Here is a 27,677-nt window from a genome sequence, read left to right on the forward strand (position 1 = left end):
CCGATAATGGAAACCGAGGCCGGCGATCTCAAGCCCGGCCAAATCCAAGGCATTTGGTCATGGGAGGAGCCAGCATTTGTAGTGCACTGGTCCCCCTGACATGCCAGGACACCAACAGGGCACCCTAAGGGGCACTTCTAAAAATTAAAAAAATTAAAATGGCTCCCAGGTGCATAGCTCCCTTACCTTGGGTGCTGAGCCTCCCAACCCCCCCCCCCCAAAACCCACTCCCCACAACTATACACCACTACCATAGCCCTAAGGGGTGAAGGGGGGCACCTACATGTGGGTACAGTGGGTTTCAGGTGGGTTTTGAAGGGGTCCCATTTTCCACCACAAGTGTAACAGGTAGGGGGGGGGATGGGCCTGGGTCCACCTGCCTGAAGTCCACTGCACCCATTAAAATTGCTCCAGGGACCTGCATACTGCTGCGATGGACCTGAGTATGACATTTGAGGCTGGCATAGAGGCTGGCAAAAAAAGTTTTTAAAGTTGTTTTTTTGAGGATAGACGGGGGTTAGTGACCACTGGGGGAGTCAGGGGAGGTGATCCCCGATTCCCTCCGGTACTCATCTGGTCAGTTTGGGCACTGTTTTGGGAGTTGGACCTGAAAAAAAAGGGACCAAATAAAGTGGACCAAATTCTTGTCAGGGACACCCTTCTTTTTTCCATTATCGGCCGAGGGTGTCCATCTCTTAAGCACGCCCCGGCACGCCCCTGTCCCGCCTTCGCTACCCTTCAGACACGCCCCCTTGAAGTTTGGCCGACTCCGCGACAGACTGCAGTTGAGGGCGACCAAAATTGGCTTTCAATTATGCTGATTTCGCCTGCCTTGAGAGATGGCCGGCCATCTCCCGATTTGTGTCAGAAGATGGCCGGCCTTCTCTTTCGAAAATAAGCTGGATAAGGATCCCAAGGATCCGCTCTCTAAGTAAGAGTACAATCAGCTGAAAACTGTGGGGTCAATATTCAGAACAATTTAATCAGGCAGGAGATGCTTCTGCCTGGTTAAATCATGGTGAAAGGGTCATTGCTGGATTTTCATGGGTACTTAACTGCACAGTGCCACTGAAAATCCGATGTATCCACTGTGGTGAACACTGGATAGTGCCAGCAAGATTTAGGGAGGAGTCAGGGAGGAACTGAGAATTATGTGAGCAGTGTCAGTCCCTACATAGCTAACCAGGCATATTTGACTGCATATAGTCCTAACTTTGCCTGGTTAGCTATGCGTGTATGGCACTGAATATCTGCATACTCTCATAGCTCTGGGTGCCTCTGAAGACCTGTTCATTTTTTTTGTTTTCTTCATATTGACTACAAACATTATTTCAAGTGGATGTTTCAGTGCAATTTACGAGACTCTTGATGCAGGCTTTGTTGGCTGAAACACAGCTGTGTCCGGTCTCGTTCACTTTACAATAACCATTTTCACCATCTGAAGCATCGTCTGCTGATTTTTGTGTCATCTTCGCTGTTGTGTCATTTGTGTTATTCTTGTGCCAGATAAGTGGTGCATGTTTTCTCATGCATATGTTATGCTGTTTTGGGAAGAAAAAAAATTCTCAGAAATGGATCAATTTAAAAAAAATGCTGAGCACTGTTTGTGTTGCATTGGATTGTCTCTGAAAGGGTCAGATAATAACTGCGGAGTGGCAGCCACAATCTTACGGTAGGGCTGCTCATCTGGTATGCATAAAGTTAGGTCATAGGAAAAGTTTCATGTCCACAACTTGATTTAACTCTCCTGGGCAGTGCTGGGGAATGGACTACACCTCTACCCATACAGCAGAATTAAATTACCTTGGTTGATACAGTAATTACAAACCAAACAGAGAATATTTTCTCTGACTGCAATATTCAGACAGTGCAGGAGTCCATAGACAGAGCTTGGGGAGAGCCAGAGATGATCTATTTAATGATGATATTCATACCACTAACTGGAAAAGGCTGGGCAGCAAAAAGACTTTATCCAGATAGCTATCCAGAAAGCACAGTTGAATAGTACTACTAACCGGATAGTACCACCAATCAGTGCCCAGTTATTCAGCAATGGACGGTATTCATAGTGACATAGTAGATGATGGCAGATAAAAACCTGTATGGTCCAACAAGATAAATTCAAAACTTAAGGTATGATGTGATACTACAAATGCATTCTTGATCTTTATTTGTCCTTGCTATTTGCAGGGCACAGACTTTAGGTCTGTCCGGCAGCTGCCTTGTTCCCCAACTACTGGAGCTGCCATTGAAGCTTCACTCCACCACATCCAGATCTGAGCAGCCATGATCAAGACACAGACCACAGAAGTCTGTCTGGCACTGGCTTTATTTCCCAGTTACTGGAGTTGCCATCCAAGCACCGTTTTTTTTAATACCAGAGCTGGATATCCAGAGTTTTCGCTAACTGCAGCAGCCAGCGTTTAGGGAAAAAAAAAACCCTGAGTATTGCAGCTCAGTATCAGGGGATATGCTTTCAGAGCAGCTATACATTTTATTTTTTTAATGGATGGATCCAGTCTAAGAACAAGGAGCAGAAAATGCTAATGTGTGCATTAAAAAAGAATGCATGAAACAAACTAAAAATAAGCAGCCAGAAATCGGGAAGAATGTGGAAAAATCCAAAAACAAACCAAAATGTTTTTGGGACATGCACATCCTTAGATTATGTTCCTATGTTAACTGTCAGGTCTGCCAACTTTCATTTTCTGGGTTACCTAGTTAGGCTGTGGCACTGACAAGGGTGGAGAGAAGAAAAACAGTTGCGACATGAGGTGGATGGAGGCAGTAGCATAGCCAGGAAAGTTTTACAGGGGGTGGGTTTCCCCTCGTCTCCCTGTCCCATCCCCCCTTGCTGCCCCCATCTCCCCACCCCCACCCCACCTTAAAATCTTCTCGGCTTCACTCGGGCAGTAGCGGTGGCACTTGTAGGTTGCCTTCAGCCTGCTCCGGGACTTCCTCCTTAAACTGTCCCGCCCCTTCTAGTCAGGACGATTCAGGGAGGAAGTCCTAGAGCAGGCCAAAGGCAGCCTATGAGTGCCACTGCCACTGCCCAGGTGAGGCCGAGAGGATTTTAAGGGGAGAGGGGGGGGGGGTCTGACAGGTGCATACACCATGACACACCTATCTTAAATATACCACTGGAGGGAGGCAAGGTTCAGTGCAGTGTGCCTCCCTCCAGTGGTACCTCCCTTGACAGTCCTATACCCCCAGATTCTACAAATGGTGCCTAAAGTTAGGTGCCCAATTGCACACTCAGTTATAGAATAGGCTCAGTTCCGTGCATAGCATAATTAATTGATGCTAAATTGGAGATAAGTACCAATAACTGGCATTAACAAGCACTAATTGGCACTAATTAGCAGTTGCATACATAACTGACTTACACCCTTATTCTGTAAACTGAGGCCTAAGTTCTCTTGTGTGGAACTGCAAAAGAGGTGTTAACATGGTAGGGGCATGGGCGTATCAGGGGTGTTCCAACTCTTCCTGCACATACTGTATAGAATAATTGCATTTACCTGCCAAACCACTTCTTGTTAGATACCAACATTAATGCCTACCATAGACATAGGTGGTCAGAGCTAGAGTTTGGTGCATATCTGTGGACCTAGGCTAGTGTTCTAGAACCGCTCTGCCATTATTGAATACTAGCTTAGCGCTGAGTTTTTCAGCATCTAACATTAAACACCATTTATAAAATTCACCTCATAGTGCACACAACCTGCCATGTTGCGTTTCTTTTTCAATTCCCTGCAGAAGCCAGGTTGCATGTGTCTTGTAGAGTTGCTGGAAGAATGGGAGGTGCACTGCTTTGCAGGTTGAGGTCAAAACATATAGGAACCAGACAGAAGGTGTGGTTTGTGATTACCTTATAAACCAAGATAATTTAATTCTGCTATATGGCCAGAGGCATAGTCCATCCCCCATCCCTGCCCAGGAGCAGTTAAATCAAGTTGTGGAGATGAACTACAGAAGTAGCTCTGGAAACAGATGCTCTATTATAACTCCTGACATCTTCCAGGTTGCAAGCTGAGAAAGTTGGCAGTGGAAACATTTTCTAAGGTCTTCCTCTCCACATAACTATCCTCAGCTATGACAAATACCATCTAATTTATCATCCATGGCTATAACAAGCTCATTAATTCATATACAATCACACACTCTCACTTTAGTAATGCTTCTAGGCTCATCTCCTTTCCTTTCAAAGCTCTAATAACACAGTAGATAACAGCAGAAACTGATCCACTCTTTATTTTTTGTCTATCCATCCACATTCTCCTTTTTTATCTGTTCACATTGTGATGATATATCTGGTGTAAAAATGATGCATAAACAAACTAGGAACATGCCTAGGGCTCAGAATAAAGAGGAGACCCACAAACCTGCCAAGTCCCCCACTAGAGAATGCTAAACGTCTGACAAATGTGAGATACTTGGGGCCAGGATACAGGGCCATCACAAGGGCTATGCGGCTGGTGAGACCACACAGTGGGCAAGGGAGACGGGACACAAAAATAATCCCCATCCATTGTCTCTCTTGTTGTGACCATGGTGTAGTTGGGAGGAGAGGGGTCAGATAGGGGTGACAGGGGGCATGTCGCATAGGGTGTGGTTCCAGCTTGGGGTGCTTCTGCCAGGATAAGGTTGTCAATGACAGGCAGAATCTTTAAATTGACACTGGAATTGCCAAACATTTGCAAACAGTCTGTAGCCCAAGCAGAGGACATGTAATTCTCCCCTCTAGGGGAGGCAATCTATAACAGATTGCCTAGGTGGAGAGGGCAAGAGGCACCCATTTCTAGTCTATTTTATAAAGACATACGGGCACCTGCATGTCTTTATAAAATACTAGAGGCAAGTCAGCAAAAATCATGGCTAGTTTGAAGCCACAAACATTAGTGCTTGTGTGGGAGTTGGCATAAAGGTTAGCGCATATTTTATAGCTATCAATATTCAAAGTGATCTAATTATCCATCTCAGATTGGCTCTCAAGGCTGCCCTCCAGGACCAAGAAGGAGAAGCTGAGGTATAAGGGCCCTCTGTGCCTGCAGGCACCCAGAGCTGGGGGAGAGACCAGGATTACTAGGTGTAGCACCCCTGGGCACTCAGCAGGCTGCAATGTCCCTGACCCCACACCTGGTACTCCCCAGGTTCCATACAACTCTTGCTATTTTTCTTCTTAACTAACCAACCTCCATCACACCTGGGCTACACAGGTTTACCCATTTCTACCATCTTCTGGAGACTGAAAAATACTGGCTGGATGTGAGCTGCACAGGGCTCTTATAGGTCACATTGAAGTCAGTGGTTCTCAGTCTATCTGCTGGTAGTACATAAATCCAAGCATCTGGACTAGTCTAGAGGGATTGAAGGAAAGAAAATTAGCAGGTAAGAGTTAATTTTTCCATGATGTCCAATTATGCATTTTTATAAGATTTTTATAAAATGATCATCATTGTAAGAGTTTAAAAAACTTTTAATTTTGTAGCAGTTTCATTATGGAATTCATAGCCTTTTGAACTGAGATGTGAATATAATTACTTGAGATTTTGTAAATTATTGAAGTGTTGGTTATTCAGAAAAAAATCTTTCTTAGTTTCTATCAACCCATTTAGGTATTTTCTTGTTTGATTCTCCATTGCTTTCAACTGCTATTTGTATATAACACTATGATTTTTTAGGTAATATGTTTATATTATATATTTCTTTTAGCCCGAGTTATTCATTTTAGTTGGTTTTCTTTTAGTTACTGTTATTCCTTCTTTTATCCTTGTTACTGGTTTTTGATTAATTATGCTTCATTTACTGTTCTGAGCTATTGGTTAGATACGGTATATAAGGATTGCTATGTTATGTTTAACTATCAAAATCTTAGGGATGTGTGTGTGTGTGTGTAGGAACCAAAAGAGTAGGGCCTTGAGAATTAATTGGAGGGGGAGAGGCTGAAGGTTTGTCTAGGGTGCCAAATGCTCTTATACTGGCATTGAGGGCAGATATTTGGGAAGGCAGATCCAACATTACAGCAATCTATGCCTCCTTCAATTTTGAGTAAGCTTGGTGGCTCTCATGACCCCCTGTGGCATGGGTGTCCAGGGCAATAGCCCAGGTTACATTATCCTAAATGTCTGCCCTGATGTTACTTAACAGTCTCCTTTAATTTTACCTGATAACCTGGTATGTTGGCCTCTCCTGTTCTACTTGCTTCTTTTTTTTTTTTTTGTACTTTTGGGATGCTAAGCTCTTTACTCCTGTCATTTTTGTTTACCTTCTTAGAGAACTGTATCAATCTCTTTCTCCTTTCCTCTTTTGTTAACCAATGTTTCACATAGATTGTTTTTTTCTTTTCTCAGTGTTCCCTTTTATTATTGACCAATGTTCCTCTACACTCTTCTGCTTGGCTTCCCAGCAAGGAGGATTATTCACTTCCAATTCTTATGAGATGCAAATATATTGAGTTTTTAGGCTATCCCCAATGAATATGAATCTCCAAGTAATCAAATGTTTCTCAATATAGCAAATATTCTTTATTCAGTATCAAAATTTAAAATTCCTACTGCCGCTCAATATCACAGTTAGCACCGAACTCAGAGCCGGCTTATGTTAGGAGTGTTCTGGGGCCGATATTCAGCCTTTAAACAGTCAGGTTTACCACAAAAATGGTACCGCATAAAAGTGATGTGATGTGATGCGATGTGATTATGGGGGTCTTATATCCCGCCAACTCCCACCAAAGTTGTTCAAAGCAGGTTACAATAAGAAATTGAGGGGGCCATATTTTGTTTTTTTAATTATGCGGGTGCTGGCCTGATATTCCGTGCCAGCACCTACATCACTCAGTGGCCTAATTTTGGACAACATTTGAGTGTCCTAAGTTAGGCCACTTAGCTATGCAGGTGCCGGCACTGAATACTGCCCACATAAACCTGGGCTTCTCCCTAACGCCGCCCCCCTATCCCACCCCTGACCTGTCCACTTTTATTGTGAGTGGTCAGAGGCAATATTCAGTGGCACTGTCTGGTCTAGTGTCACTGACTATCAGAGGTTAGGCACCCCAGGGGATTTAAACGGGCAACAGCCTCTCCTGCCTGCTTAATTTGCTTTGAATATTGGCCCGAGTATGTTTGTTGTAGCTGTGATGGAAATCTATGCATTTTAATAAAGTATAAATCAGATGGGGAAGAAACACTTTGCTATCCAGATTGATGGGTGATACTGCATCAGAATATACATAAACATGTGTGTCACCTCCAAGTGGAAAGGGTTATTTTCTCCTCTGGTATTACTGGTTGAGAACCCAAAGGGAGAAAAGTAGGTATATTGACTGTCAATGCCTCTGACAGCCCAGGGAATCAATTCTCTCTCAGAGCTGGAAGAGAATCACATAGTGGGATGCTCCAGGCAGGGGAGATGCTGGGTAATTGTCAGGCTGTGTTTCAATTAAAGATACAAAAGAAAACGGCTGGTGTTCTGCCCCATCCCTTCAATGTCAGTATCAAAAGAAGCAAAGCAAAAGCTTTATTTCTGCTAATTAAAGTCAACATTGCAAAGAGCTGCAGGGGAGAGAAGGCAGGAGCAGTTGGAAGGCAAAGGATTGGCAGGGGTTTTTGGCGGACAGCACTGCTGCCCTAAGGCTAAATCATTATTAGAGAAACCTGCTCTATAAAATCCCTCTTCAGCTCATCAAACATCTACTGCACATAGAAGAGGAAAAAAGAGCACGGAGGGAGACAGAAAGGGGGAAAGACAGAGAGGAGAAAGTGCTAGAGAGACAGATAGACACAGTAAAAGAGCAAAATAACTATTTGATGTAATTGATAGGACAGTTTCAAGGTCTTTTTTTCCTATTACCTCGAGTGCCCTGAACTTTAGGAGGGCAGAACGATAGTGGAAGAACGATAAAGAGGAAGAATGATAAGCGTGCTGTTCTAGGCTAGGGGGTCCTTTTACTAAGCCACAATAAAAAGTGGCTTGTAGCAGTGTAGGTGCGTTTTTTGGGCATGCGCCAGGCCAGTTTTTACCATATCTGCAAAAAAGGGCTTTTTTTAATGAGACGGGAAAAGGGCATGCGGTAAAACTGAAACCATTGCGTGTCTAAAACTGGCCTGAGCCCTTAATGCCACCCATTGATCTAAGGGCTCATGCACTACACGCACAGTGACCGGTTGGCGCATGCCAACTGCTGATTACCACTGGAAACGGCACGCGTGGGAAGAAATAATTAAATCATCCAGGCATTATGGGCATGTGACAAATCTGAAATTACTGCCAGGGAGCGCAGTAGGCTGGCAATAGTCTCATTTGGGCATGCGTTGCATGTGCGTAGAGCCTTACGCGCCTTTGTAAAAGGGACTCTAGGTGAGGTGACAAAGCCAGCAAAACTATTCCCAATTAAAAACTTTATCAGTAGACTCTCAATTCTCAATCCAACTCTTCTTTAATGTAGCAATCATAACAAGAAAGAAAATCAACTTACAGTTTAGTTGCTCGGAAAGAAATTGTTGCTTTCTGAGAACCTTCACCCAGCTGAGAGGAAAAATTGTAATACTCAAGGGAGAAAATGTAGGAATGATGACCTGGGAAAATGACTTGGGGAAACTGGTGAAGAATTTTGATGGAATCACAGTAGATTAAGGACTGATCAGCCCCTAAAACAGCTGCTGATAACAAAGGTAAGCTAGGAAGACAGGGACTCTCTCACACAGTTCTCAGAGGCAGAAAGGGAGGCTGGCCCTAGCTCAGAAGCTCACAAAAAGTCAATCACAGGATGCTGCAAACTATAGTGATAGCAGCCCTAATATACAGTGCTATCTATAATGACATTTGTATACATATTTCTCCTTATATAAAGCCATATACAGGCAAGCTACCTTGGGGTTTCAGTGGTCCCCATGGCTACTCCGTTAACCTGTAACAAATACTTCTGTTCAAACTGAAAATAATTTTTGATAATTACCATTTCAACCACCCTATACAAAAAATCTGTTGTCCTGACATGTTCATTCTTACTAATTATTGATGAATCATAGATAACACTGCCCTGTGAGATGTGTTAGTGTAAAGGGCGTTCACATCTAAAGTGACGAGAATAACCATTTGATCTTCTGATATTTGTAACTGATCTCACATCTGTAGCAAATGTGTCAAATCTCTCACATATGATGTAATACCATACATAGCTGAACATAAATGAAAGTCAAAGTATTGAGACAGTGGTTCCAATAAAGAACCTTGACCATTAACTATAGGTCTTCCTGGTGATTTCTAAATATTTTTATGTATTTTTGGTACAAAGTATATTTTTGGAACTGATGGATATTGCCTATAAAGATATTTATATTCTTTACTGGATATTATACCTACATAATTGGCCAAGGTTAAAAAGTCTGTATTGTATGTTGGTATTCTCCCATAGGAACTCCTGTTAATTCCTGATGGAAAGCTATATCTTCTAATTGCCCCTCCTTCTATATGTTGTGACTTATCCTGGACTACTATCCCTCCTTCTTTATCAGCTCTAGATACAATCAAGGAATCATCTTCTTGCAATTTTTTTAAAGCTCTTATCTGATCTTTTGAAGAATTACCATGTGTATATATCTTACTATGTTCTAAATTCTTCAACACCCATTGTTGAATTGTTGCCGATACTGCATCATTGGGTCCTGAAGGGTAACCTATATTGTTGTGTAAAATATTGTATTTCTTCCCCATTCAAGAGTATCGTTATTATTTCCAAAATATAATTTCAAACTTAACTTTCTAAAAAAAATGTATAAAGATATTTCCAAGATGACAGTTCTGAGGCAGGAGCAAGTGGGCATCATTCCTGCCTCTGTAAGGTATAACAGAGTAAGGGGGAGGGGGCACTGAGAGGGGTCAAGCGTTGAAGTGTGCTGCGAGACACTGGGGATTTTTTAATGGGGCATCAGGTTGAGTGGTGGCTGGATTGGCTACCTTGTCAGTGGGAGGAACATCAGGCCTGGCCATTTTAGTGGGGGGGGGCTGCTAAACTAAAAACTTACCTGTTCAAAAAGGCATACCCTACTGACCCAACTTAAATGCCTGAACCCTACAACACTACCAAACCAAAGCATGTAATGGACATAACGTAACTCTTCCTTTATACGATTCCCTAATATGTCTGTTCCACATGAACCTCATTCTACCACAACATCACTGTGTGGAGCTGTTTATACTGGAATTTGCGAACGCCTTTATGGTACTATGTAAGCCACATTGAGCCTGCAAATAGGTGGGAAAATGTGGGATACAAATGAAACAAATAAATAAATAAACAAAAAACAGTTTCTCTCCACTGATTTCATTAGCAAATTCCAATGTTGAATCCTGTACACATTTCAGATGGGAGAGGGCTCATCATTCTTAAGGAAAAGAATGAAAGGCTTCTTCTGTTTAAATCAACCAGGGCCGTAAATAAACCAGTGAATGCTGCTTTACCAAAATAGGGACTGAAGAGTAACATATGATCAGCAGGCATTTTTCTCTGGCAGCAGACTGCAGAGTTACTAGCTTAATTATGTGTCATTATGAAATTGCTCTTCATTCCTGTTGTTTTCCATTCCCATCCCAAATCATTATAGTCTTTACAGCCTTCCTTCCCTCCTGCACATGAGAGTTGGAAGGACCAGCAGACACTGCAATAGAGAGGTTAAAATTAGAACTGGGTGGTTTCTAAAGGTTAATATCACTAATAAATACTGATGCTATTAGCAAAGCACTGTCCTTCCTGAACTATTTCTCAGGGCCCAAATTGATTTCACAGAGGGAATGCAGATCTTAGATAGTGTTCAGAGAGCACTGAAATATTCATTATCCTTCCACAAGTGATGCTTTTTCTCTCTTACTTTCCCTAGAAGTTGAAGAAGCATCAGGCAGGTTGGGGATGGAGGTTCCTAGGCAAGTAAATAGAAGGAAAACAAAGCCACTCTGGTTTTTCAAAGAAAGTGCTGAATAGGTAAAGGGGAAAAGGTTGGCATTATTAAATTACAAGAGATTACAGATAGAGGAAGACAAGCACCAATATCTAGAAAACCTAAGAAAAGCAGGGAAAGTAGGCAGGAAAGAGAAGGTGTAAGTGGAAAAAAATAACTACTGTAGTCAAATAGGGAGACAAGACTGTTTTAGGAGTGTTAGTAGCAGAAGAAAGTGTGAAAGCAGCAATGTGAGAGTCAAACGTGAAGGAAAGAAATATAAGAACATAAGAATAGCCATACTAGGTCAGACCAAAGGCTCATCTAGCCCAGTATCCTGTTTCCAAAAGTGGCCAATCCAGGTCACAAGTACCTGGCAGAAACCCAAATAGTAGCAATATTCCATGCTACCAATCCCAGGGCAAGCAATGGCTTCCCATATCTGTTTCAAAAGCAGACTATGGACTTTTCCTCCAGGAACTTGTCAAAACTTCTTTTAAACCCAGATACACTAACTACTGTCACCACATCCTCTGGCAACAAGTTCCAGAGCTTAACTATTCATTGTGTGAAAAAATATTTCCGCCTATTTGTTTTAAAAGTATTTCCATGTAACTTCCTTGAGTTACCCCTAGTCTTTGTACTTTTTGAAAGAGTAAAAATCGGTTCACTTCTACTCGTTCTACACTAGTCAGGATTTTGTAGACCTCAATCATATCTCCCTTCATTCGTTTTTTTTTTTTCCCAGAGCTGAAGAGCCCTAACCTCTTTAGTCTTTTCTGAGGAACTGGATAAAGGAATGGGGATACTTGAGAATGCTGAGGAACATGGGGAAGTTCTGGCAATTCCACTGGCTGACCTTTCCAACATTTCTGTAAAGCTAGAAGGAATTCCAAAGTACTGGAGACAGATAGCCATGGTTCCCCTTCACAAAAGTAGAAGTAGTGAACAGATTGAGACTTACCAGCTGGTTGGTAATTTATGGGATCACTGCTGACACAGTGAATATTGTAGATTCTGTGCATGGTTCTGCTTCTCCTGCCTAATTAAATCTCTTGAATATCGGGTGGAAAAAATAAATAACACAGGTATAGGCCCTAAAGTGACGGCCAGCTAGAAACTGGTTAAATGGGAGGCAACAATGGAGAAAACCATCAGTGATGTCACATGGGGATACCTTTGCTTAACATTTTCATAAGCAATGTTGCAGAATGACTATCAGGGAAAGTTTGCCTTTTTGCAGTTGACAGCAAAACTATGGAAAATATGGGGAGGGATCTAAAGGTCATGCATTTGGACTGCACAAATCCAAAGCATCAGTACAGTATAGGGATGAAATTCTTCTGTACACAAAGAAGAGTACAAATTTGGAGGCAATAAGGAGATGACAAACACAAGAAGGATGCTTAAATGTATTAGAGGAATAGCCAACTGGAAAAAAAGAGCTTATATTGCCTCTGTATAAGTCTGTCATGAACGCTCAGGAGTACTGTGTACAATTCTAGAGACTGCACCTTCAAAAAGATATAAACCAGATGGTGTCATTTCAGAGTGAAGCTACTGAAATGGTCAACATCTTCATAATAAAATATATGTCCTAAAGAGATGCTATGAAAAGATTTCCAGAGGGGAAGAAAACTTTACTGGTGAGTATTGTACCTGCTGGGAAACTGCATTTAAACTTGGGAAAGGGTAGTCAGAGTTAAATACGTAATCTCAGTGGGTCTGATATTCAGCCGAGGAAGTATTCAATGCCAAGTCGTATCCAGCGACCAGCACTGGACATCTGGGCTTATTTTGGCTGTTAAAAAGTTAACCAGCTATGGCGATATTCAGTGCTAACCAATTAACTTCTTAGTGGTCAAAGATAGGCCTACTATTTGTGCAGCCTATTTTGACCGCTCAACATAGCTGGCTAGAAGCTGAATATCCATGCCTAACCAGCTATGTCACACGAAATAGTGGCTAGCCGCTAACTGGGATATTTACCAGGAGATAACTGGTTATCTCCTACTGAATATCCGCGGTTAGATGCTTAAACCCTATTTAACCGGCCAGGATCTATTCCTGGCCGGTTAAGTAGTTTTGAATATCAGGAGAAGTGTCTTTATTTTAAGTTACTCTGCTTATTTAGCAAAGGTTTAGGGAATAGCTTAGCATTTAAAGACTCTGATGCAGTTTCATATGTAAGCTGTTTTAGAGTATGGGATAGCATTTCAAGTTACTGTTTTAGAGTTCCCATAGCATCAGTGCAAAACACAGCTAGGAGTTAAAGGAAATCTCTGTTTACAGTTTAATTCCCTGACACCCACCCCTGGCCTGATCTTTGATTTATAGGCTTTTGAACTGTGACAAAACAGTGGGTTTTTTTAAGCTTGTAAAACTGCCTTGATTAATTCTTGAAGTGTATTTCTATAGTTTGGCCAGAAGATGGTGCATGTGTATGTTTAAAGCTGTTACAGAGAACTGACCATTCCTTCTTTAGTTAACAAAGATAAAAGGAAGTTCCTGCAGTGAAGTGGCCAGCTATTTTCAAATGTTGTTGCCCTGGGCTCTGATTGGCCTGGAGTTTGAAGTTACCCAGGAGCTACTGGGCTCTAGTTTCAGCCAGGAAGAAGAGAGAGAGAGAGAGAGAGAGAGAGAGAGAGAGAGAGAGAGAGAGAGAGAGAGAGAGAGATCCATATAAACAGTTATATTTGAACTTGTGAGCAGCTGTATGTCCTGATCTCCCCAGGTACTATTTAGATAGTAAACAAATGTTTAGCTAGTGGTATAATTGACCCATATTTCAGCTACCTGTTATTGTGTTGCTGATTGCACCTTTTCTATTTATTGTTCTAATTTGTAAGACAATAAATAATTTTAGTTTATTGCCTCTGCTAGTCTGGACTGATTAAGAATCCCGGTGGTTTGTGTGTTGGGTCTATGAATGCTTTCTGTGAACTGTGGGACCACTGGGAGTGTGGCTTCCAGTAACCTAGAAATCACTGGGAATAAGTTGAGAGCGGGAGACTCACCCAGAGGTGGTTGGGACCTAGTCAGTGGGAGGAGGGTGCTAGTGTAGAGCACAAGCGGCAGGTACAGGCGGACCTGAGCTGTGCTGGGGATAGACCCTCCAAGTGGCTGCAGGGTAGCCCAGGTGGGTGGCTAGGCATTTTATGATACAAACCAATTAGGAAGCTAGAAAGTTTAATTAGGGAATCTCTATTAGCCGGTAATTAGCAATACAGCATAAGAAAAAAAAACTGTATAGCAGACAGAGAGCTGTGACACACATGTTTTGTGGTTGCTTGGATACGGAGGAAACATTCCAATGCTGGTGATGCTGTTACTTCTGGAGAGGCAGTTGGGAGAGAACCTGTAAAGAAGACGTGTATGAGGTGGAAGGTGTCTAAGTCAGTGAAAAAATGCTTAGTTTAAGGAATTTTAGAGCAGTGTATGAAACTGAGAAAACAGTGTCAGTGAGAGAACATGTGAAGAAGTGTAGTTAAAGTTTAGACTGGGAATTTGGTTGCCTGAGAGAGTTTAAGTAGTGCAGAAAGGATCTATATATGAAGTGGAGCTGGGAATTGGATATGTATAATTACAGAGTAAAACAGAAGTGTTATGTGTAAAGGGGCTCCAGAGTTAACTATTAATAAGGATAGTGTGTCTGGGTCTTGAGTGTGAGCTGTATGATATTTATACTGAGAGAAGGTATAGGGTGAAAAATACTAAGGGCTGGATAATTAGTGTAGGGATTCACAATTTTCTGTTCTTTTTAAATGAAAAGGTAGACAGAAATACAAATAAAGATATACTGAAGCTGGATACATTAAAGGGTACACACACAAGGCAGACAGGGTTTTTTTTATTGATTTATTTAGAGTCAGAGTAGGAAGGAAAAGAGGAAGAAGAGTCAAGAAGAAGACTTAAGATCTGAAGATCTTCAAAGTTGGCCAACGCTATCACTGCAAACACAGAACTGGACTATTAAAGCTAAGTGACTACTTTCTTTACTCAAAGTGTGCACAACTTGAGAAGGGTGTCATTGTTTAATTGAAAAAAGAAACTGTTTTAGTGGTGTTATTCGATGTCAAAATGTTAAAATCCTGGAAAAGGAATGAATACATTGATATTTGTTTGACTGAATTAGAATTATATTTTCTTAACTTTAAATTATAAGTGTGATAACAAACATGTTTTTAATGTTAAGTTCCATGCATGGTCTTGAGTTTACTGGGAAACCCAGTACCACTGGCCTTGACTTATTAACAACCATTCACTTTATAGGATCTACTGCTCAGGATTCCCTCAAATGAGGATGGAACGTTGCTTCCTATTCCTATGTTGTCTAGCATATTTAATGGTCTACCAGGTCAAATGCTGATGACATGTCGAATTGGAGGATCATGCCCCTGCGGCCCATGCTGATCTCTTTTCTTAGCTCTGTTACCAGAGACGTTAGAATGGTTTCTGTGCTGTGACTTGGGCGGAAGCCCGATTGTGAACTGTGTAATATGGAAAAGTGTGCCATATATTCCGAGTTGCAGCTATGCCTTCTATTACCTTGGTAAGTAGGGGGATAGAAGCCACAGGTCTGTAGTTGGACACTACATCTCGTGTGATTTTACTGTTTTGGGAGATGGTGGTTTTGATTATGCCTCCTTTCTCCTTTGGAAATTGGCCGTGGTGTAACTTGGATGTGATGTATTTTGTTAGGTATTGTATGAAAGCATCCGGGGCGTTCTTTATCAGGAAGTTCAGACATGCATCTAGTAGGCATTGTGATTTAGCGTATCTATTCACAAGATTTTTAACCATGTTGGTGGCAGGAGGTGAGAAAGTTGTCCAGCAGGGGGTCCTCTGTGCTTCTTCTCATGTCTAGGTAATCTATGTCGTTCATGGGGGGTGGTTAGACTTTTTTTGATGGTGGAGATTTTCTGTTCGAAGTAGTAGGCCAGCTGTTGTGCCGAGGGGTGTTGTCTGGTGTCCACTGTCAGATCCTGGGTGTGCTGTAGACCATTTACTAGCCTGAAAAGTTTTATGTAGTTTATTTGATGACCCCCTACCTTGTCCTCATAGTACTTTGCTTTGGCTTTTTTTAATATCAGATTTGTATTTTTGGATCATTATGCGCCATTGCACTCTATTTTTGTCTGAATTGTTGCAAATCCATTTCCTCTCAACTCTTCTGCATGTTTTTTTCATCTGCGATAGTTCCTGGTTGAACCATGGTTTTATTGTTTCATCTTCTCTGGTGCTATTTTGTCTTCTACAGCTCGTCCCATAGATTTAGGAAGGTAGTTGTGTTGTGTTGGTCTAACACATGACTTTGGTTTATATTGTGCCAGAATTGCTCTGTGTCGATTTTTCCTCTTGTTTTCTCAGATTTGTGTTGAGCGTTGTTGACTCTCTTTTTTTCCCGTTCTGGCCACTCCAGGATGAATGTTAGATTATAATGGTCTGACCATGTGGTTGGTGTCCAAAGGGCATCTCTGATTTTCATTTCGTGACGATTCTCAAGTCTGTAGGCTAGCATGTCTAGCTGGTGCCCTTTGTCGTGGGTGATGTTAGTATTTGAATGTTGGAAGTTCCACATGTCCAGGAAATCCATTAGGTTCTGGGTGTCCTTGTCACTCTGACATTCCAAGTGTAAGATGGTGTCTCCCTGTAGAACCACACTGTCATTGTGAGTGCAAGTGTTTGGAGAAATTCCATGAAATCAACCTGTGCATCTGTCCACTTACCAGATGGGCGATAGAATAGTGTAAAACAGATGTTTCCCTGGAGTATGTAGTCATTGAGTTTGCAAGTCATAATTTACAGAGAGGAGGTTATAAGGTCAGATGTGAGTTCAAGGTTAAGGAAGAATTTGTAGAGAACAGTGATCCCTCCTCCTCTCTTGGTTGTCTGGGTTTGCTGTGAGATTCTGTATCCTGGTAGGAATATGTCCCTGATTACCAGGTCATCGGGAGATCTTAGCCACATTTTGGTTAAAAAGAGTAGCCCCAGTTGTTCCTCCTTTAGCCAGCCTCTAATGGTTTCTGATTTGTTGCTATGGACCTTGTAAGCCGTATTGAGCCTGCCATGAGTGGGAAAGCGTGGGGTACAAATATAATAAAAATAAAATATAGCCAATGGGTATTGGTAGTGTAGATCCAGTATGCTGTTTCAGGAAATCTATTCAAACTAGCTGTTATTGGATCATGTTGCTATCATTGCTTGAGGTACCTTTTCTATTGGTTGTGGTTGTTCTGTGTCTGTTGTTTGCAGGGAGACCTATTGCTGTTGTTTTTCTTGGGCCAGCTCTAGGTGTTATCAAGATTGGTATGCTTTGACCACCGCTGAGGGCATTTGTCTGATGAGAAATTAGCCAGGTTATTATCAGGTAGTATACCAGCCATTGTGTGTAACCCATTTTCTTAATTTTGTGAGTAAGTGTACAGATGAATGTTTGGTTTGAGGAGATTACGTTTCAGTTTGTGTTTGTCAAGTATGGGAATTTGTGAAGAGCGCTTCTTTGGCGGGGGTGAATTGGGGGGAGTAGAATGTGTTCACAGTATTATTTTAAGTTGGATTTATGATGGTTTTCTTTAAGTTTTCTTTAAGCAGAGACTGAGAGAGACAAGTGAGAGATTTGTGACTGACGGTTGAGACAAAATCAGATTCAAGCAGCATCCATGACGTGGAGTGGAGGTGGAAGCAGTGGAGACCACAGAGAGACTAGACCAGAGCACGAGGCACAGTGAGAAGAGAGAGCTCACACATGGTGCACAGGTGAGGAAAAGGCTACATTTGAATGGGAGGGAAATGCACATGGATGGGATGGAAGGGAAGGAAAGGGGCAAAGACTGCACATGAATGGAATGGAAGGGCGAGGGGAAAGGCTGCATATGAATGGAAGGGAAAGGAAAGAAATGCACATGGATGGGATGGAAGGGAATGGAAGAGAAGGGATGGGGAAAGACTGCACATGAATGGAATGGAAAGGAGAGGGGGAAATTGAACATGAATGGAATAGAAGGAAAACAAGGGAAATGCACATGGATGGAATGGAAGGGAAGAGAGGAGGAAAGGCTGCACATTGATGGAATGGAAAGGAGAGGGGGAAAGGTTACATAGGGAAAGAAGGGAACTGCACATGGATGGTATGGAAAGGGAGGGGATGGAAGGGAAGGGAGATGGAAAAATGCTGCACTTGGATAGGAGGGAAGGGAGAGGGGGAAATACACTTAGATAGGAGAACAGAGAGTGGGGAAAATGCCGCACTTCTATCCCCCTCTCCCTGCCCTCCTATCCGAGGGCAGGGAGAGGGAGAAATGCACATGGATAGAATGGATGGGAAGGGAGAGGATGAAAGGCTGCATAGGAAGTGAAGAAGGGAGACATGCTGTAGGTTGTTTTGGTGCTCTAGGTCCTGTCTTCATAGATGGGTTAGGGCTGTATTGATTTGGTAAGTTTCCTACATAGTTTTGAGTGCCTTTTTGCAAGGTTGTGTGTTATTTTTCATATTGTCTGGCCAGTTTGAAAAATAAAATTCTCAGGAATAGTGGGATCTCCACTTCTGGTAGAGCAGTGCTGGACACACCTAGACAGTTGGGTTTTCAGGATATCCACAATGAAGATACATGAGAGAGATTTTCATTCAATGCCTCCTTGGTATATAGACTAATCTCATACATCTTCATTGTAGATATCCCGAAAACCCACCTGGCTGGGTGTGCCCCAAGGACTGGGTTGAGAAGCACTGTGGTAAAGTCACCATACAAACAAAAACGCATGTACTTCAAACAAAGTATCTGGCAGTGGAAGGAGCCTGTTCTGTTCCTGAGTTGATTGTCATAATTTGAATATTTTTTATGTGGCCAGTTGTAAGAAGGTAGCTTCATTGTTGGGGAATATGAGTTTGTGATACAGAACTGGAACTTCAAGGATGCTATCAATTATTATAATGATGGTTTTACTGGGTAGTTTAAACAGGCTGGATGGAGGGTAGAGGGTTTGTTTTATGTATAGAAGATTGATAACTTAAACGTGTAGGGGAGAGAGGATTATGTATGGAAAGTCGCTTTGACTTGCCCCTCCCCCACATACCTAGCTTACCCCCACCCCTTTTGCCAACCCAAATATTTACACCTAGAGACGCCACTGGAGACAGACTATGGCTGGGGGGATGATTTGAGGGACCTACAACCCAGGAATTCCAATCATAATCTACAAATAAAATGGTCAGTTTTGTGTGGGAGGGAGGGAGAGAGGGAAAAGGAATAAAAAATAAATTGGTCAATTTTGTGTTTGAGGGAGGGAAAGAGAATAAAACAAATAAGATGGCCAACTGTTGTGTAGAGGGGAGGGAATAAAAAGCTCTGTCTATAAAAAAAGGAGGTTTATTGTAACATAAAAATATTATGTTTATTTAGAACTATAAAATGGAAATAAAAATTGGACACAGGCAATTTTAAGTGTGTTTCTGTGGATCACGCATACCTAATGATGTTTTTGTCCTTATGTTTACCACAGCTTGTTTACTGATTGTCATGTGAGTCCCACAGTGAACAAGAGTATCTCCATTTTCCAAATTTCATTACTCATCATGGGAAAGTGGGCACAGTATGGAAAACATTACAGCAAGAACTGGGAAAAAGATGACGTGTTAAAGGATTGGTTGTGCAGTGTGTCTGGTGACAATACCCAGTGGCGATCCTTGGTTGGTTGCCACCTGAGGCGGATCGCCACTGCGCACCCCACACACACACATACACAAACCGGGTGCAGCGGCGTCCATCCCCCCTCCCCGGGTGCAGCATGACACACACACCCCCGGCACATCGACACCCCTCCCCCGAGTGCATTCTTACCTGCTACGAGCAGCTGCGTGGCTGTCAGTTCCGCTGGTTCCCTGCTCCCTCTGCCCCGGAACAGGAAACAACCTGTTCTGGGGCAGAGGGAGCAGGGAACCAGCAGAGCCGACAGCCACGCGGCTGCTTTCCGCACCCCTCCAGTGGTGTGCACCCGGGGCGGACCGCCCCCACCGCCCCACCCTCGGTACACCACTGACAATACCAAAGCTTTTTGCCAATATTACAAGTGTGATATCCAGGCACATCATGCTGATTTGATTAGGCATGCCTCAACAGCAAAACATAAGCGGAACGTAGAGCCTTTTCCAGTGCACATACTTTATTTGATGTCAGCTGTCATTCAAAGTACATCAACCACACTGTCAAGACAGCAGAGCTGAAGTTGGTGGCACGTGTTGCATGCCATTCCAGTACTGCAACGATTGATCACCTAGGTGAGGTCATCAAGGACATTTCAGGCAAAGGTATAGCTCTACACCGAACAAAATGTTTTGCATTGATCAAGCACATCCTTGGCTCTGCAGTCCATGAAGAATTAATCTCAGACCTGGACGAAAAGGAGAAGTCGTACTCATTGATTATTGATGAAAGCACAGATATTGGCCTAGAGAAGCAGCTCTGTGTGATGGTATGCTACTACAGTCGTTCCTTGAAGTGTATTACCACCACATTTCTACAAAGTAGGAAAAAAAATTATACTTTCTATTTATTGATTAGAATATGTCAGCTTTTGGTATGTGTGTCTGCAAGAATTGGTTTTGGACATGGATGAAGCCCATGAGAAAAACCTCACTTATTGGCCTTCAATCTCCAGCATAGCGGTGGTAAATCTCTAGCTTTGAAATAGGCCACCCTTGGCATCTCTGAACTCCCCTTTACCTTTGCTGGTGGGGATACAGAGCATCGCCAGCCAAATAAATGGACTGTCGCTGCTTGTTTCTGGACCTGAGCAGCATGCAGGGACTTCTTACACATGCTCTGAGCATGTACGAGAAGTCCCGGCATGCTGCTCAGAGCTGGAAACAAGCAGCAGCAGTCTATTTATTTGGCTGGTGAGGCTCGGCATCCCTGCCAGCAAATGTATGCCTAGCATGTCCGCATGGAGGAGAAAGAGGATAGAGAGGAATGTGTTCCCCCCCCCCCCCCCCCCAGTCCACCTCTGCCCTCCCTGCCGGCTCTAGGTGTTATCAATGTTGGTATGCTTTGACCACCACAGAGGGCATTTGTCTGACAAAGAAATAGCCAGGTTATTATCAGGTAGTATACCAGCCATTGTGTGTAATACATTTTCTTGATTTTGTAAGTGTAGAGATGAATGTTTGCTTTGAGGAGATTACATTTCAGTTTGTGCTTGTCAAGTGTGGGAGTATGTGAAGAGCGCTTCTCTGGCGGGGGTGACTTGGGAGGAGTAGAGTGTGTTCACAGTATTATTTTAAGTTGGGTTTATGTTGGTTTTCTTTAAGTTTGGTAACCTTAGATGTCGGTCATTGGTACCAGATCCTTCGTCTGCTGGATCTGGTGCTGGTCCAGTTCGGTTGGGTATTTCTGATGCTGATTCTTGCCGTGTATCGTGGTTCAGGAGATGCCCATGAGTTGGGTAATATGTTCCTTCTTTGCATCGGCATTGGAGTTAGTCTTACCAACCAGCATGGGTAAGAATGGCCTGCGGGTAGGGTAAGTGTTCTGCGTTTGGACACTTTTAGTCTCTTTGTAGTGTTTCAACAGGTGGGGACTGATATTTTCCTCTCTCTCTCTCTGCTGCTGCTGCTGCTGCTGCTGCTGCTGCTAATGAATAAGGCTGAAAAACTGAGGTAGTGAAAATCTGACTTTAAAGCAGTTTCCTTCTTCAGATAGCCTGGTCTGTGACTTAAACTTTTAGCTAGTGCAATAAAGGGTAACACCACTTGCCCAGGGTCACAAGGAACATCAATGGGATCAGCAGAACTTCAATCCTGACGTCTGTTTCTCAGCTTGCTGCTCTAATTGTTAGGCTACTCCCCAACTCCAGCAAATAGTCTTATTTCATACTAGCCCTCCTGTTCCACATCCTATTATTTCCCAGATTTTTGCAAACTCTTCCCTCTCTTCTGGCACCTTCTCTCTCTCTCTCTCTCTCTCTCTCTCTCTCTCTCTCTCTCTCTTTCCTTCTTTCTGTACAGCACCCTCTCTTTATGTAGACCCCCTGCTGGTGGAACAATGGTATTACATAGTAACATAGTAGATGACGGCAGAAAAAGACCTGCACGATCCATCCAGTCTGCCCAACAAGATAAACTCATATGTGCTACTTTTTGTGTATACCTTACCTTGATTTGTATCTATCATTTTCAGGGCACAGACCATATAAGTCTGCCCACCACTATCCTCGCCTCCCAACCACCAGCCCTGCCTCCCACCACCGGCTCTGCCACCTAATCTCAGCTAAGCTTCTGAGGATCCATTCCCTCAGAACAGGATTCCTTTATGTTTATCCCACGCATGTTTGAATTCCGTTACCGTTTTTCTCTCCACCACCTCCCGTGGGAGAGCATTCCAAGCATCCACCACTCTCTCCGTGAAAAAATACTTCCTGACATTTTTCTTGAGTCTGCCCCCCTTCAATCTCGTACCATACCCTCTAGTTCTACCGCCTTCCTATCTCCGGAAAAGGTTCGTTTGCGGATTAATACCATTCAGATATTTGAACGTCTGTATCATATCACCCCTGTTTCTCCTTTCCTCCAGGGTATACATGTTCAGGTCAGCAAATCTATCCTCATACGTCTTGTAACGCAAATCCCGTACCATTCTCGAAAATGATTAACAAGTCAAGGCCAGTGGTAATGGGTTTCCCAGTAAACTCAACACCATGCAGGGAACTTAACATCAAAAATGTATTTGTTATCACATTAATAATTAAAAGTTAAGAAAATATAACTCTAATTCAGTCAAACAAATATCAATTTATTCCAGGATTTTAACATTCTGACATTGAATAACACAACTAAAACAGTTTTCAGATAAGTATAATTCTTTTTCAATTAAACACTGATATTCTTCTCAAGTTGTGCACATTTTGCGTAAAGAAAAGTAGTCACTTAGCTTTAATAGTCCAATAGTCCAATTCTCTGTCTGCAGGGATAGCGTGGGCCAGCTTTGAAGATCTTCAGGTCTTAGGTCTTCATCTTAACTCTTCTTCCTCTTTTCCTTCCTACTGTAAGTAAATCAATAAGAAAACCCCTGTCTGCTTTGTGTGTTTACCCTTTAATGTATCCTGCTTCAACAACAGAAAGTTGCGAACCTCTAAACTAATTATCCTGCCCCTCAGTATTTTTTCACACTATAGCCTCTTTCAGCATAAATATCACACAGCTCATACTCAAGACCCGGACACACTATCCTTACTAATAGTTAGCTCTGGAACCCATGTTCTCTCACTGACACTGTTTTCTCAGTTTCACACACTAATCTAAAATTCCTTAAACTAAGCATTTTTTCACTTACTCAGACACCTTCCACCTCACATATGTCTTCTTTACAGGTTCCCTCCCAAGTGCCTCTCCAAAAGTAACAGCATCAGCAGCATTGGAATATTTCCCCCAGTATCCAAGCAACCACAAAGCATGTGAGTCACAGCTCTCTTTCTGCTATACAGTACTTTTCTTATGCATCCTTCCTCTCTAATTGGCAGCCTACTGCTGAACTCATCCAGCCTGGCAAGCCCGAAGGTAAAAAGTAACATTTAACCCTTTGGGTTGCATTTATTTTCACTCCTCTGACCAGTATCTCCTCTCTCTGTCTTTCTCTCACTCCCTCTGTCCAGCAAATCTTCACTCCTCCACCTCCATCCATTATCTCTCCCCATCACCCTACTGCCCCCTTGTGTCTAGCATCTATCTATATTCCTCTTGCCCTTCCATGTCAGTGTCTCCGCTATCTCCCTTATTCCTCCCATTTCCAGCATACCCTCTGTGCCCATCCCTATCCAGTGTCCACCCCTTTTGTCTTCTTATTCCCCTCCCCTATGTACAGTATCTCCCATCTCTCTTCCCCCCACCCCATGTCTAGTATTTTCCTTCATCCTACAGCTCCCCTATGTCCAGCATTCTCTCATATCCCTTTTTCCTCCCTACTTAATCTAGCATCTTCTCTCTCTTCTAAGCCAGAATCTTCTCCTTTTCCATTTCAGCACTCCCCTTCTCTTCCCCATCTCACTTCATAATCACTCTTCTGTCATCCTACCCCCATGGTGTCCATGATCTCCCCCCCCCCCCCCCCCGAGCAAGCATATTCCATTTCTTTCCACCCTTCCCTGATTAACCATCTCTTCTTTCTTTCCCCCTCCCACCCTTTGTCCAGCACCTCTTCTATCTCCCCTTTCCATCCAGTATCTTCATAGTTTCTCTCCTCTGTGCCCAACATCTCTATCTCTCTACTCCCTCTCACCATGCCTAGCATCTCCCCAGGTCCAGCATCTCCCCTTTGTGTTCCTACTGCCCCCTCCTGTATCCAGCATTTCCCCTGTCACCCTACTCCCTGCAGGGTCCAGCATCCCCCTTTGTGACCGTATCTCTATCTCTTCTCCCCTTTCATCCTATCCACCATACCCTCTCCACACACCCCTACCCATTTCCAGCAAATACCTACCCCCACACTGATTCATAATCTCCCTCCTATCACACTTAATCCCATGTCTACCATCCCCCCCCCCCCCCCAAACAAGCATACTCTTGAGACAGCATGGGCATAATTATACATATATAAGAAATTATATTAAGTGTTAATTCTGTTTAAAAATCTGGGGTTTAAAAGTTTGGTGTTTGAATTCAACTTTTTCACCCTGCAAGTGAAGGAATGCCAGCTGGATTTAATTACTTAGAAAGGTCAGAAAGACCTTTGTGAATGATGGAGGGTTAAGGCTAGTTCACAGGTATTATTTACCACACATCTGTATACCATTAAATCTTGAGGGGATACTATTATGAACAAGGCATGAGCCAGACATATTGTAGTTTTAAAAGGGATTAGTAAAATGCTTAGAAGGAGATAGCTTAGATATAGATATAGATATAGAGACCATTATAAGTATGTAGAATATGTCTTATAAGGATGCTTACTTTAGAATATGCTGTATTCTGTGTAAATTAATAATTCTGTGTGGAATGTCTGTTCAACTCTCTGTCTGACTTTCTGAGTAAGACTGCAGTGAAAAGGTCAGCATATGGTTTGAGTTTTCTGCAGTCCTGGCTGGTTTAATGTATGGAGCTGATAGGTGAAAAGGGTCAAGAAAAGTCTTGATTAATTATAGGTAAATGTAGGAATGGTCCTGAAAGTAATAACAAACTATAGCTGTATGCTATTAAGTAAGACTGGCCCTTGACCCCTTAATGAATGCCAGAGTTCAGTTAGCAGTTAGTATGAAGTTGACTAGGAATATGAGAATGTCCCTTAGCCCCTAAATGAACTTAGTTTAAGCTATAGCTGAGAAATTAATCATAATGAAAATGTAAGAGATGGGAGCCACAATGTCTAGTGTGAGAGGCCCCAGGTCATAGGTCAGTTTGAGAAATATTAAACCTATGTAACTGATATTTTGAACATATGTATGGAGATGATTGGTTCAGACAGGGTAATTAATCTATTCTTTACCATCTGGAGAGTAAGGGGGGCTAGGAGGGAGATAGGATGGTATATAAGTGGGAGTAGAAGCAGCTTACGTCAGAAGGAACAGACAGAAGAGGGAGAGACAGCAGAAGAGAAGGAGCTGAGACAGAAGCCACAAAGACACAGAGAGCTGAGAAAGAGAAGAAGAGACAATGCTGATGTCCTACTTTGTTTGCTGGCAAATAAAGAAGATTTCTCCCTCATTCTGGTGTGTGCTGTTTGACTCCTGAAGTACCACAGATTCTGCTAACAATAGGGGTAATTCATGCATCAATTCCTGCAACAATTCTTGGTGGCAGCGGTGGGATCCTGAACCGGCACCCAACTGACTGAGAAACATTCGCCGGGTATGTATTCTGTATTCTGTATTGTAATCCTAGCTAGGAAACTGTAAACCAGCCCCTCACAAATTGAGGGAAGGGGAGTCTGATCAACTCTCAGCGAAGGCCTTAGTAGCTTTTAGTCTAGTGGAGATTAGAAGCGAAACCGCTTGAGCTTATCTGTATATGAGAAATTTGAAATTGTTGGGTGGGATTTTCTGTATGGAATGTGTGATGCTTGAATGTTAAATGAGTGCGGACTTCTTATAGCTGCGTTTCCAATTAACGCGAGTTCAATTGGCCAGCGACAGAAGGAAGCGATTGTTGTTTGTGTTACCTTGTGTCTCGGATCTGTGGACCCCTTACCACAAATCCAAAAATTCCCTCCTCTTTGTGTGTTGTAACTGTAAGCATTATGGGAGGGAAATCGTCTAGACAAATTGATACTCCCCTAGATTGTATGCTTAAGAATTTCAAGAAAGGATTTTTAATTAATGATTATGGACAGACTTTAAGCTCAAGTACTCTAAGAACCTTGTGTGAAGTTGAGTGGCCATCTATGGGAGTGGGGTGGCCCCCTAGTGGCAGCTTAGATATGGAAGTAATCCGGAAGGTCTACAGCATAGTTGTAGGAGAACCAGAATATCTTGAACAACTCCCCTATATAGATTCCTGGGACAGCCTTGTGACTGACCCTCCCTCTTGGTTGAAAGCTTATATGGGATCCCCAGTAAAATTCATGTTGGGCCGCGTTCAAAGAAAGATTAGAAAATCTAAATTGGAAGAGGGAAAGAGCCCCAGGAAGCCTACCACCCAATCGGTGGCTTCCGCCCCTACCCTGTCCGAGAAACCTATACTCTCGGATGACCCCTCAGATCTTGAGCCACCACCTTATGGCCCATTGTTGGGGTTCCGTGCCACCCCCAGAGATCCACGCCGCCCAGCCCAAGCCTCTCCAGCACAGGCTTCTCCGGATAGCTCCTCTTCTGTGCAAACCCCGTCACATCCTAGGGTGGACCTTTCAGCCAGCCTCTGCCCTTCTGTGCCACATCCTTCCCTGTTAACCTCCCAAGACCCGCTTTGGGCTGCACCCCCTGACTCCTCAACTCCCGACAGCCCAGCCTCTCCCTCTAATACCCCTCCCCACTCATCAGGGCCCGGCATCCTTTTCAATGGACTGACTCACCTGTGACCACCTCTCAGTCTATGAGTACCCCTCCCCATCCCTCAGGGTTTCAACACACCTCCCCTGAATGGGTTAGACCTGCTGCAATCACCTTTGAGCATGATAGGAGGGTAGCTCCTAGCTCTACCTCAGGTTCCATTCCCACCTCCTCGAGAGTTCTGCCCCTGCGTCAGGTAACCACCACTCGACCGGATCCTAATAATGAGGGTCAGGTTATACAGGCACAGGCCTACCAGTATGTACCCTTCACAACCACCGATCTCCTGAATTGGAAGACGCATTACCCCTCTTATACTGAAAAGCCTCAGGCAGTGGTAGACCTAGTGGCTAGCATTATGGCCACCCATAACCCAACCTGGACTGATTGTCAACAACTTCTCCTGACCCTCTTCACAACTGAGGAGAGGCGGAAGATTTTACAAAATGCTGAGGCCATCACGCGAGCGCGTGCTCCCGAGGGGACACAGAACCTAGAGGAATGGGTTAGAGCTCGGTTCCCTCGTGCAGCTCCAGCTTGGGATCCAAATAATGAGCAGCACTATGAACTGTTGTCTGGCTATTGCCGGGACTTGCTGGAAGGTATGAGGAAAGGCATAAAGAGGCCCATTAATCTGGCAAAGGTCTCTGAAATTCTCCAAGGGGCAACTGAATCCCCTGGGGCCTTTTTAGAGCGACTAATTGAAGCCTACAGAACATACACCCCCTTTGACCCTGAGGCACTAGAAAACCAGAGAATGGTGAATAGTGCATT

Source organism: Microcaecilia unicolor, chromosome 2 (assembly GCF_901765095.1).
Source record: "Microcaecilia unicolor chromosome 2, aMicUni1.1, whole genome shotgun sequence".
NCBI classification, from domain to species: domain Eukaryota; kingdom Metazoa; phylum Chordata; class Amphibia; order Gymnophiona; family Siphonopidae; genus Microcaecilia; species Microcaecilia unicolor.